This window comes from Aquila chrysaetos, chromosome Z (assembly GCF_900496995.4).
Source record: "Aquila chrysaetos chrysaetos chromosome Z, bAquChr1.4, whole genome shotgun sequence".
NCBI classification, from domain to species: Eukaryota; Metazoa; Chordata; class Aves; order Accipitriformes; family Accipitridae; genus Aquila; species Aquila chrysaetos.
In genome coordinates this window covers 11,474,262-11,486,434 of record NC_044030.1, presented here as the reverse complement: position 1 = coordinate 11,486,434, position 12,173 = coordinate 11,474,262, and the positions used below count along the sequence as shown (strand labels likewise).

The window sequence follows — 12,173 nt, the reverse complement described above, 5'->3', positions numbered from 1 at the left end:
TGTCCTGCATACTGCAGTCTTGCATAGGATTTGCTCCCAAGATTAATACAGCAGGGTCAGAGACAAGATACACATTTGCACATTGTTCATTGTCTTTAGACCTAGACTGAAATGGGGCTACCTTAAGAAGTTATTAAGTAGTTCATTTTTTCTCTGGCTTTTTGGCCGGGACAGGCAAAAAGTGCTCTGTTTAGCATCATATATAGGCCTAAGCAGGGTTAAGATTTTCTTTGGTTGAAAACCTCTTATTTGGAAGTTTGTCTGTTTGCGCTCCCAAAATTGTGTCCTGAATTTTGGTCTAAGCAGAAGTGTGTGATTTGGAAGTCTGGTATTTAGCAGATTAGCCATTAATTATCTTCCCTTTAGCTGGAGTGTAATTTGTTTTTCAAATGCTAAAATAGGTGCCTTACAAGAAGCACTGAAGGATGCTGCTACATACCCTTTTGCCTATTCAGTTCAACAAGGCAAACTGAGTTCATCAGTGTGAGGTACAGAAGAGAGACAGCCTGGCTTCCCATGCAGACTGAAGTGCCTCATCCTGGGAGTCTGTATCCCAGTAGCGGCCACTGGTAGGGTCATCCCTATGTGCAGTGCCTCTGTATGACAGTTCTGTGTTAGGTGTTTTGAAGCCCTTTATGCTAGTGTCTCCCTCTCTATTGAGTATGTAGGAAGCTGCAGATGCATAGATACACTGCCTAACACTAGACCCTGAATTAAACACCTGCTTCCTCTCCCTTACTCTCCATGTTCTTCCTTCTCCAGTATCCCTAGAAGCAGTAGAATAGAAGTAGTTCTGATCAAAAAAAGGCAAAAAATACTAGTGAGTATTCTGTTCTTCATTGCTTTTGAAAGAATTGTTTTTCATGGCTTTAAAAAGTCTCTTGTCAGTTCTCTTTAACACTTTGGACTGCGTGCCCTCCCAAACCAGTTTTTGTACCTATGAATATATTCCAACAACATGTTCATACTAGTACTAGGGATAAGTAGCAGCAGTGCAAACTGTTGTATAAAAAGAATTGTTATCGGATGGAATGGTTTACAATATTTTCATGCAAAGTTTATGGCTTACTAAAACCTGCCTCGAAGGCATTCCAAGTTACCATCTGTGCTTATGCTTTTGCACAACTCCTGGCCAAGTAGTTTGCTTATGCAACTTGGTGGCTCTGAGAATGGCAAATCGGAAGAACTTGAAGTTACAGTTCTCCTTTTGTTCTTCAATTTTTGAGATGCTCATTATGTCATATTGTTTATTGCTAGTTGCACTACTGTAAGTTTGATAGCAGTATTCAAAGATGTTTGTGGGTTTAGACAGCAGAAGGAAGTACTTTGAAGACATGCTAGATTTAATCTAAATCATAGTCTCCACGAAAATCTTGAAGTTCCATGGAAAGTGCATCAGGTTTTATTAGTTTCCAGTTGACTGTCTTTGTTTTATGAATGTCCTTCATGATGTTTTAAGGCTGAAATGATCATTATGGCTATACTGTTTGGTGTCTTGCGTAACTGCATAGAGTGATTTATGACTTCCACCTGTAAAGAGTACCTGTTGGTGATGATGTGTGGATATAGTTTAGTGATACAGTGATGAGCTGACATTTTCTGACTTTCCCATCTGCTTTGAATAGGAGATGCCATGTGTGCATTGGGGGCCTTTCAGATGCAGAGAAACTGTTAGAGTGTTTAAGAGAGATCCCAAGGAACTGTGCAAATGGCCAGTATATTTTAGTAATGGCGTGGAGTTTACTGAAGCTTTGGAAATTAGTCATCTGAAGTCTGCTTTTCAATTGTATGAAAGACCCTTTAATTTTGATCTATTCCACCAGTGTTAATGCATTCTAGCCTTGCTGATGTTTTTGAGATGTCATTATGTGCTAAGCATAAAAAGTCAAAGGCAAAGAACTATAACTTTCTGGAAAAAAGGGGGCACCATAGGAGAGCATGCTCCTTTTGGCACAAAGAGGGTGTTCTGTGTCTCTCATTGCTGAGCTGGGCACTACAAGCAAGGAAACTCCTATTACTGGGTAGTTGTTCCTTGTCTTGCCATCATGTACCTGTCTCAGCCCATTTCCCTGGGCTACAGGAAGCTGGTCTAATCCTAAACCTTACAAGGTCATATGATCAGAGCACATTTGACATTTTTCATAACTTCTAGCTCTGAGAGCTGAGATGGATATTCCTGCCTGGAAGGATCTGCACTGCACCAGTGTAGAGCGACCTTCCTGACCTGTGTTCTGTCAAACAGCCGTGTGTGAGTGAAGTAAGGAGGAGAGGAGGTTTGGGGACACAAAGAGAGAGGGATGTGCCAGCATATGCTGTGTTGCATATCTACCAAGACAGGCCTCCCTTAGAAGGCACAGTCTTTATTTACAGCATAGTACCACAAAGTCCTTAGCCATTTCCCAGTGTAACATACTGAGGCAGAGGAAAGGTGAGAAACACAAGACTCTGCTGCGGGAATTAACACAAATCTCACTGATACAATAGCAGAACTAACAGCACAGTGAATGAAACCTTTCATCATGATGGTATCTGGATGATGTTTTCATAAATGTTTCAGGAATAGAGATTACTTTTCCTGAGAAAACTGGTTTTTGTCCTCTTTTCTCAGAACCTTTGCTTGGAGGAGTCTGACGGTAAGTACCCTCGGATTCCCCATCCTTTAGAGTTAGCACCTTCATGGAGAAATCAGTCTTACCGTGTGCTTTGCTCCAGAGATACAAAGACAAACCAAAAAAGCTACTGAGTGATTTGTTCTGAGAGCAGGAAATAAATTCCAGGCATTAAAATTTTGAAAAAGTCATGACAAAAGAAGTTGTTTTATTTTTAATTCATTTCCTAGACTTACAAGAGGCCTTTCCAGCAAAATACATCATATTTCACAGTATTTCCTGACACGAACCTCAGCATTGATATTCTGTATGTAATGTATTTTGCGTGTTCTGTGACACAGTTTTAGCCTTTGTCCTCCAGTTCCACTTGTTACTGGAATTTGAAGATTAGATTTTGAAGGCTAGATGGAATGTTTGTGGTGCTCAGAATTTTCTGACTGTCCTTGGTGCAGAAATTAAAAGCACTATTGGCCTTAGCAACAGCTAGGCTCTTCAGGTGATCACAACCCTGTTCAAATCTTTGAGCTGTTTAATTCTCTATGATGTTAACACAATTAAAAACAAAAGCTGCTGTTAAAATTATGATGTTTCCTCTAGTTCAGGGTGTCTGTGGTAACCTCAACAAGGAAGATGAAGAACCTCCTTGAATCTGACAGGCAGCCTGTAAAAAGCTTTAGCATTCAGAGCTGTGGTGCTCTGCAGAGCATATGCACTATAAACAGTGAAGCAGGGAGTCCAATTGTCTGTCCTCTTTCTCTCCCAAACACTCCCCCACAACCAGTTGGGCCAGGAGGGCTCTTATCAGTGATAACTGTGTGTTCATGTTGCTCAATTCTAGCAGTCCTGGAGCAAACAAAGATATTCAGAAGTTAATTGAGCAGTGACAGCTGGCAGTAGATAGGCCAGGACATGAATTGTGTTTGTCCTTTTGGAATTAATTATTCTGTTCAGCTTTTTTCCTGCTTTTTTAAAGTAATGAATGTTTAAAACAAACACAAAAGAAACAAATATTTGGAGATGCACTAGTCAATGGTGCTGTGAATGCTTGGTCTGAAAATACCTGAAGATTAATTACGTATTCAGTAAAATGTTTTTGAGTCCCTTTTTTATTATTAGCAAAAGACCAGAGCAGTACTAGAGAAATCAAGTAACATCTTAGTTATATTAATGATGGAAATTGCTCACACACAAAGCAAACTAGGATTTTTCATTTTTCAAGTCAAAATGAGATCTGTTAGCAAGATGATATTTTGAATACAGCACGCAGCATAGAAGCATATAAGGCCTCTCCTTTTCAGAGTCCTGATAAACTTGCTGTTAAAGGGTTGTACAGCACCAAGAGCTGAGGAAATGGCTATGTACATAACATGCCTTGTCTTTTAATGTCCTGTTTAGAAGACCTCAGAATGATAGAAGATGAAGGATATGTATGTTAGTTGTTTCCTGGAAACTAGGTGCATTCTGTTCCTTCTAATTCAGAGCTCAAAACTGCAAGTCACACAATTTCAAGTCACCAGATCCAGCAGTCCTAGCACACTTGTGTGAAAGAAGCACGTAGGTCAAAATTCTGTGTAGTAGCTCCTGTCATTGCGAAGGCAGTGGTGGTTTTGGATTGGGGTTTTTTTTGGATGGTGGAGGAAAGAAACAGTCTTTATGCAATGTGAAGATGATTGTCTTAGACTTGGAGTGCATAGCTTTGCTCTCTGAGGTAAGAATGGTTTACTGATTTTTCAAACTGTACAAAATGCATGAAATGGCACTTCTTAACCACAATGATACTTAGAGTTGAAAATGTAACACAGGCATTACAGGCAGAATCCATGCTGTAGAAAGAGGGAAGAAGGTCAGGTTAATAATAAATGCTAAGAACTGGAAGTCAAATACGTTCCTCCTATATCATAAAACCACAGAATCACTGAATTGTTGTGGTTGGAAGGGACCTCTGGAGACCATCTAGTCCAACCCCACTGCTCAAAGTGGGGTCCATGAGATCAGGTTGCTCAGGACTGTGTCCAGTTGGGTCTTGAATATCTCCAGGGATGGAGATCCCACAACCTCTCTGGGAAACCTCTTTCAATGGTTGATCATCCTTTTAGTAAAAAAGTTGTTTCCTGTCTTTAAGTGGAATATCAACTATTTCAGTTTGTGCCTCTTGCCTCATGCTATCAGTTGGAAGAGTCTAGATCCATCTTCTTTACTCCCTGCCTCATTAACTATTTTTATACATGGATAAGAGGACCTCAAGCCTTCTTTTCTCCAGGCTGAACAATATTAGATTTGTCAGTCTTTCCTCAGATGACATGTCCCTGTGTTTCCTGGCTGTGAGCATGCCTGGCTTTCTTACCTGTGTGCTTTGATCCATTGAGTGAGGATGTCTGACTTAGTTGTGAGATGTACTCAGGTCATACCTGCAAGTTACTTAGAGATGCTTGGAAGGTAAGTGTTGTGACTAAGCAAAAAAAAAAAAAAAATTATTAGGATTCTTGCAGTTTGTTATTGACAAGAGATTGGAAAGTTCATTCTCAGTTATGCAAAACACACATATAAGTTGGAAAAGGATAAACGACAGGTGGAAGATGACTACATGCAGAAAGCATGACACTGTGGAAGGAAAAGATGAAGGCTGAAGATAGAGGAGATGAGAAGGATAGGAAAGATGAAAAGATACGTGCATAGATTAAGGACATGATTTTGATGACACACTCGTTGCATAAATTAATCACTACAAAATAATTGGTAGACCTAGTACATTGTTTAACTGAAGGGAAGATCATTGTAATACAATACTAGACCAGCACGAAATCACTGTTTTTTAAATAACCTTTTTTTTTTTTTTCCTTTTTTTAAAAATTTCTTTCTGGTTGCTATCTTCAACAGCCTATTACTTGTAGCACTATTTAAATATCCAGATTAATCCTGTAGATACATCTTTTCCCTGAATGAGTGCAGTTCCTGCTAGCTTCATGGAAAGCTTTTGTGTTAATTAATTTCTTCTATATAAGTAACAGCTCATTCTCTAGAGCTTGTGTAGCAGTGCAGAAGAAAGTGGTGAAAGGTAGCAACTGGAAACCAAAACCTCTAACTGTGGAATATCTTTTAGTTCATCTCCTGAAAGGGACAACGAAACCTAAAGAAGGGATAAGATTTATATGAGTGGAGCAGTGAAAGTAGCAGTGTTCACTGACGAAAAGAAAAGGTGGTGAAATCAGACCTTTGCTGTTTTACAGAGGGGGCAGAGGAGGTATAGCCAGCTCTTTTACGTAGATGAATAACATTTGTCTCATGATTAAGGGGAACAGTATTTGTCATCCCCTAGCTTTGCATTACTCTTGTGAGATGACCAGCTTCCTTAGGATTGCTCAGGATTCAGTGATAAGATGCCTCAACTCCACCAAAAGCTATGGCTGATCCCAGTGCTGATTTTTTTTTTCTTTCTAGAATATTTATTTACATAAAATTTTCTGCCAGATTTGCACTTTTTACCTGCAGGAAGGATGAAAGCAAAGGAACCTTGAAACAAAGGGTGAGCTTCACAAAAGGATTTAGCACTGCCATTTCCCTTTGTGAAGGACATGCAGATCGGCTTCTGAAGCCATCTGTGAGAAATTAAGACATACCGGTTTACTATTCTGCTGAATATACAGGTCAAATCTATGCAGTGTTTTTTGTAATAAAGTATAATTTATTCATTTTAATATAAGTTTAATACTGATTATGTTTTATCATATATAGTTATATTAAAATGGGAATTATTTCTTTTATAGTGAATAAGTGATCCTCTGGGAAAAAGAATTGTCTTGTTCTATTCAGAACTCATCCTGTGGTGTGTAGGTTTTATGTAAATCCTAGGGTTAAAGCAAACTTGGTGTAAGTGGTCTACTTGTATAGCAGAGCTGAATGGCTCTTTAATGGAGGGCTTTCTGGTTTTGCTTCTGAGGTGTAATGATGGTTCTTCCTGACCTGTAACAAATAACATTCCCTTTGTAGCCCTTAGGTAGTGTATTCCCTAGAAGGTATACAAGGAGCAGTGTAATTTTTGTGATTAATGCTTGGATAATGTTATTTTGAAAGCTAGGTTCCAGCTTAAACCTTTTAAGGCAAGCGTCTCCTGGCAAGGATCCTGGACATGTCTGATGTTATCTAAGGCTTAGTTTGTAAAGTGAGACAGATTAAATCATTTCAGTTTGTTTCCCTTTAGACAGATAAATTAATAGCCAATTCTCTATGGTCAAAATCTTCTTTAAAAGCAAAACACGGAGTAAGGACAGAGATCAGGCCCAAGGTCAAATGTTTACGGATTAGATGCAGAACATGTAATTGAGGCAGTAACGAAGAACCTTTGATGATGTCATTGCTGTGGCTGTCAAATGGCTGAAGAAGTCTTTGGTCTTGGATGCTACTCATACCCTGATTTTGTATTACAAACTCTATATTAGCATTAAAAACACAGAATTTAGAGGTTCAGCTGGTTTTGTGGCTGTACTGATAGGACTTCATTTTGCCTTACAGTAATCAATTTCTAGAGGAGGATTTTGTACGACAGCTTTTTTTGTTGCACAAGACTTCATTTTTTAATTCTAAGGACTGTTATTGGCACAAAGAAAATGGCAAGTCAGCCAGATATTTGTACACACTGAACAGAGACTGAATACAATACAGATGGTAATAACTTTTTGCTAATGTGAAAAGAATGTTTTATTTAAGATCTGGAAGGCTTACTGAAACTGACTGATCTATCACTCGTGCTAAAGAAGTGTAGACAAGAAAATAGGTACTAAACCAGTCCAACGAGGTGTTTCTAGTGGCCCCATGCATTTCTTTGCAATCATCAAGAGCTTTAATTGTTTTGTTTTGTTCGTACTTACCCCTTATTATTAATTTATAGTAGTGACCAAATGGGCTGCGTTCTCAACTAAACAGGTCATTCAGCACCTTATTTTGAGTTATGGCTGGTGCTCAGTTTCATTTGATGGTAAAATCAGAAGCAGATGTGGATATTCATATCAAAGAAACAGGTTCTCAGGATCCTTTTAACTTCCGAGTCCTGTTTAGTGGGCTTTTAAGCTTTATTTATTGAAGAACCTGGCAATTTATGAAAGGACTGCAGAGCCTTGTCATAAAAAAAAGTCATCTTTATGTAGATACAGTCCATGAAGTTGTTTGGGACTGGTTAAATACATGGAACCACCTCTGTGTGTGCTAAGTTTAGGGGTTACATGAACAGACATTTTAAAATATATGAAATTTCCGTTGCGAAAAAAATGGCTTTTAAAACAACTTTCTGGAGAGGGAAGGAGAGAGGTGTCTCGGAATAGAGGGATGTGAGTCAGGGTTAAAGGAAACAAAAATTATGTGAAATGCCATACAAATATTGGAGAGAAGAAGCAGAGCAATGCAGATTGTTACTTGGATTGTCAGCAGCTGTGGATGGTGGCCTGTGCCTTATGTCACTGTGCTTTCACAGAAAGAAACAAAACACTAACTGGACCACCAGACATATACAGATTATTTAAAAATAGACTTATGTTCCTTCTTTTTTTTTCCCCTCTGAAATGTTGAATGTTTCTTTTCTTTCTCTTGTTCTTTTCCTCTGCTGTTATACAGCAGGGATTCTGTGTCTAGAGTTACAGCTGCATGATGTGCAGGCCAAGCTGTTCAGTGGCTTTGTTTTCGTTTGATTTCTAGGGGCAATATGTAGCAATCCTGTCTGTTCATCTGTCTGTTTCTCTACTCGATCCACTGGTGCCTGAATATTGGAGTCTGTCAGGAAGCAGGAAGACAGTTTCATGCTCTCTTACCTGTTAGCTTAATTTGTGTCTGTGTGTGACATAAGTGCTGCCCCAAAGAGGAGGTTGCCCTTTCAGATGCAGAGGACTGAAAAGCTGTTGGCTTCTTGCCTTATCTCAGGGTCATGTAGCTAAGGGATATTTGCCCCTCAAAAATGCTCTTTTCCTTATGCTTCCCACTCACTCTAACCAATGACCCACATTTTTTAAGAGGGCTTGGTAAGCTGTTATTCACAGGGCCTACAGCCAGGGAACCTTTCTTGATCACACAGAAAGACATAGAGGGTTTATGTACTCTGCACAGTAGTTTCAGAGGGCATTGGTGGCAGTCTAGTTTTGTAAAGCAGAGATCCCTGCTAATTTACTAATCAAAATTAAATAGTTGTTTCTGAGATCCGCGTTGTCCTAGCTAGTCTACTGCCTCTTAAGCTAGTTTGTTCATTGGCCATGCAGACATGTCCCTGTATTTAGGGAAAATATGGAAGTTTGATTGCTACCTATTATGAGTATCACTTGCTGAAAAACTAGAGCAATGTGTAATGCTGTCCACTACCTTAATCTGCAGAGTTTGTGCAGCTTTGTGCTACGCACAGAGGGAAGCAGTGCTGAAAGGATATTACTGAAATTGCAAGGCCGTGTCTTGCCAAAATCAAGCTTTGTTGCCCCTTCTGTACATGTTACGACATAATTGCAAGTTGAAATCATATTCTGCTACAGCAGGCTGCGTGCAGGTGGGATCTTCAGAGAATTGCACTGGCAATCTCCATTATGTCTCCTAACCCTGTACAAGTTGTGGTTTCTTCCTCAGTTACACAAGTTCCACAACTTGCATATATTCAGGACATATTTTTCCACCTTTATTATAAAAGTGATTTGCAGATTGAAAGTTCCGTCTGCAAAGCTCAGAAATGCTACAGTTGCAAAAAACAAATAAGTATGGATGGAACATATGTTTTTCCTCATCTTGTTCTTCAAAATAAAAGCCATTTTCACTGAAACAGCTTGAGAAAAACATCCTGAGTGGAAAATTTCAGCCTGAATACTTAAGAAGTTGGATGGAAGCTTAAGCTGCTTACATTCTATTTTAAAATAGCCCAGTTAATGCTAGATATGTTAATTATGTATGTTAATCAAAATAGCACTACCCTCTCTGCCTGCAGTGCCACTTGTCTTAAAGCATCCATTTCAGAATGCATTTTGAATGAATGAGGTACTTTTTTCCTACTATTTGTCTTCATGTTGTGTTTTGCCTTGTCTTTATCTTCCTGATTCTTTTAATTCTAGTTTTCCATTCATTCTGGTTTTTCATTTCATTCTGGTTTTCCACTTATGACTTAATCAACATGAAGAACAATAGGTTTGGTTTGTGAAGGGTATTTGTGTCTGTAAGAGAATTTGGTTTCACTCCTTTTGAGTTTTGCATTCAAGTAGTAATAAAATCAAGCCCAACTGCAACACGTTGCTTGGCAGTCTTTCAGACCACAGTGCCAATGGTCTGTGCTTTGATTTATGGTGTATGTATGCTTGTTTTCAGTTAGTATCTACCTGAAATCAATGCATTGCCAAATCAAAATCAAATTGTCCTGAAATGTGGCCTGGCTTAGGGAGAAAGGTTATAAAATCTTTGCAGGTTCTTTGGACTGACCTAACTTGTAAGCTTTTGATTGAGCTGAAAGCCAGACAATTTTATTTTATAAGTCTTACTTCAAAATTTTGTAATGAAACTACTCAACTCCATAGTTCACCTCCATTTTTGGAATTTGTGTTTGTTAAGGGTGGCTTAAATATATTTACTACTCATCATACAGTGACATGATTTTTGGAGCATCATTCAAAGATCTGTCAAATGGGGTCTGTTGTATTGATTGTAGTACGGTACAATCTATTATTGAAATAAACATGGTAGTAATTTACATGCTACCAAGTTGAAAGTCTGCATCTAATTCCTTCTACTTAAGTTCACAGTCCCTCACAGTCCCCTGCTTTAGGGCCGCAGAGAGCACCTGGCCACCAAGAGGAGATTGGTGGTGGTCCCATGTTTACTCACACTCTGACAGACTGTGGCCAGTTATGAGAGTGGTAACTTCATAGGTTGGTTTCTAGTCCATAGCACATTAACATCACATTTTTGCAGGTGCTCTGCCTGTCATCCAAGAACAAACACACTCAGAGAGTAACTAGCACTAGTACACTGTCCGACTGGAAGGATGAAATGTGCAGGAATCTGTGGGGTACGTCTTCACTCAGGCACTACTGAGTATTGTTACAGATGTTTTGTGTGAAGTATTAGAAGGAATGATCCTTAGATCTGTAGATAGCAGCAGGGTGGAAGGGACTACAGGCAGTATTTGAGGCAATGACAGACAAGCTAAAGTGATCTTGGCAAACTTGTAAGGGAGGAAGGCACAATTGGACAGGAACAAATGGGGAAAGCTATGCAGGGGTTGAAAAAAACAACAATCCAAATGTTGTTCGGAGAAGACTAGCAGTAAATCAGACGTTGGCCTTCTAATTTAGTGGATCAAAACATAAGATGACATTAAAATATGTTAGAACGTATTTGTTGCCTCAGACTTGCAAGAATAACAAAAATGTATCACCAACAGAAAAGCAGTCTCCGTGGTGGGAGATACAGATAGAAGGATTTTGATCTCTTAGGAGCAAGCAGTTTGCCAGCAATAAAGAAAACTGAGTGTTCTTTTAGTCACTTGTTTCTCTTTCTTCAGCTGGTTAGCTGGTTAAACTTCATAACTATTGTCTCTGACTTGACATTCAATCCTTGAATGCATGATGCCATAGGAAACTGTAATGATTGTTGGCACGCTTCAGGATTTGTTTTCCATGCAAAAAATTACAGTTTTGAGGACTGCTTATTTTTCCAGGATCCAGTTTTCTAGTGCAGATGTGCTGGTAGTGGAGATTCAGTAGCTGACTGTAGGAGGCATGCTGAGGGTACATTTAGGGAAGCAAGTCTCACCCCGTGCATGGTCACTCTTTTGAAGCTTGTTTAATAGGAGATACACCCAAATTCTTTGCTTTTTACTTATAATTTACTATGGCAATGAGTAGGAACTTTTTTCTAGCTAATCGCATGTTCTCATCTGTTTCTAAAACCTGTTCAACCTCCCTTCATAGAGAGAGGCTTATGAAACCTCATTGGGCACAGCTGTATTTTGCATTGCACATCAGGTATCTGAGATGCTTTTTTTTTAAGACTACTGTTCCTGACAGAATCTCTCTCATCTCACTCCTTTTCCTTCATACCCATGCACATGTATGTATACACTCTGTGGCATGTTCTCTGTCTATGCATACACTATTACATTTCTTGTGGGCTTACTGGGTAGAGAGCTCTTTTCCATCTGCCTTGTATGGGAAGAGGATGACACAGGCACTGTTTTGTTTTCCAAAAGTTCAGTAGATTTCCCCTTTTAGATGAGGAAATGGTAGAGGCAAAGTGGGAAGGAACATGTGGAAATAAATAATTCCTGGGCCTGTGGCCAGATAATGACAGTGGAAGCTTTAACTGCTCGTAGATGCCTTATTGAGAGCTGTTTTCAACATTTATATCTGTGGTTTTGACTGATTCTTCACCTTTCGTTGATCTGTCAGTCCCTACAATTTCTCCAATAGATCTGTGGATTTTTTCTGAGCAAAATAATCCCTAGTAAAATACTTCTTGTTCTTAGTTACCCATTACAAATTGTAGAGGTTTTGTCCTTAAATTACATACTCAAAGCCATGATAATAAGAGTAGGTGTGCCACCATTTGCGGCAC

General features: G+C 39.1%; 1 protein-coding gene across 3 annotated transcripts in view; it reads left to right on the top strand.

The window, feature by feature from the left end:
• The window catches only part of SVEP1 (sushi, von Willebrand factor type A, EGF and pentraxin domain containing 1), a 128,269-nt gene that overhangs the window by 6,447 nt on the left and 109,649 nt on the right, over nucleotides 1-12,173 (top strand). The window lies entirely within an intron of this gene.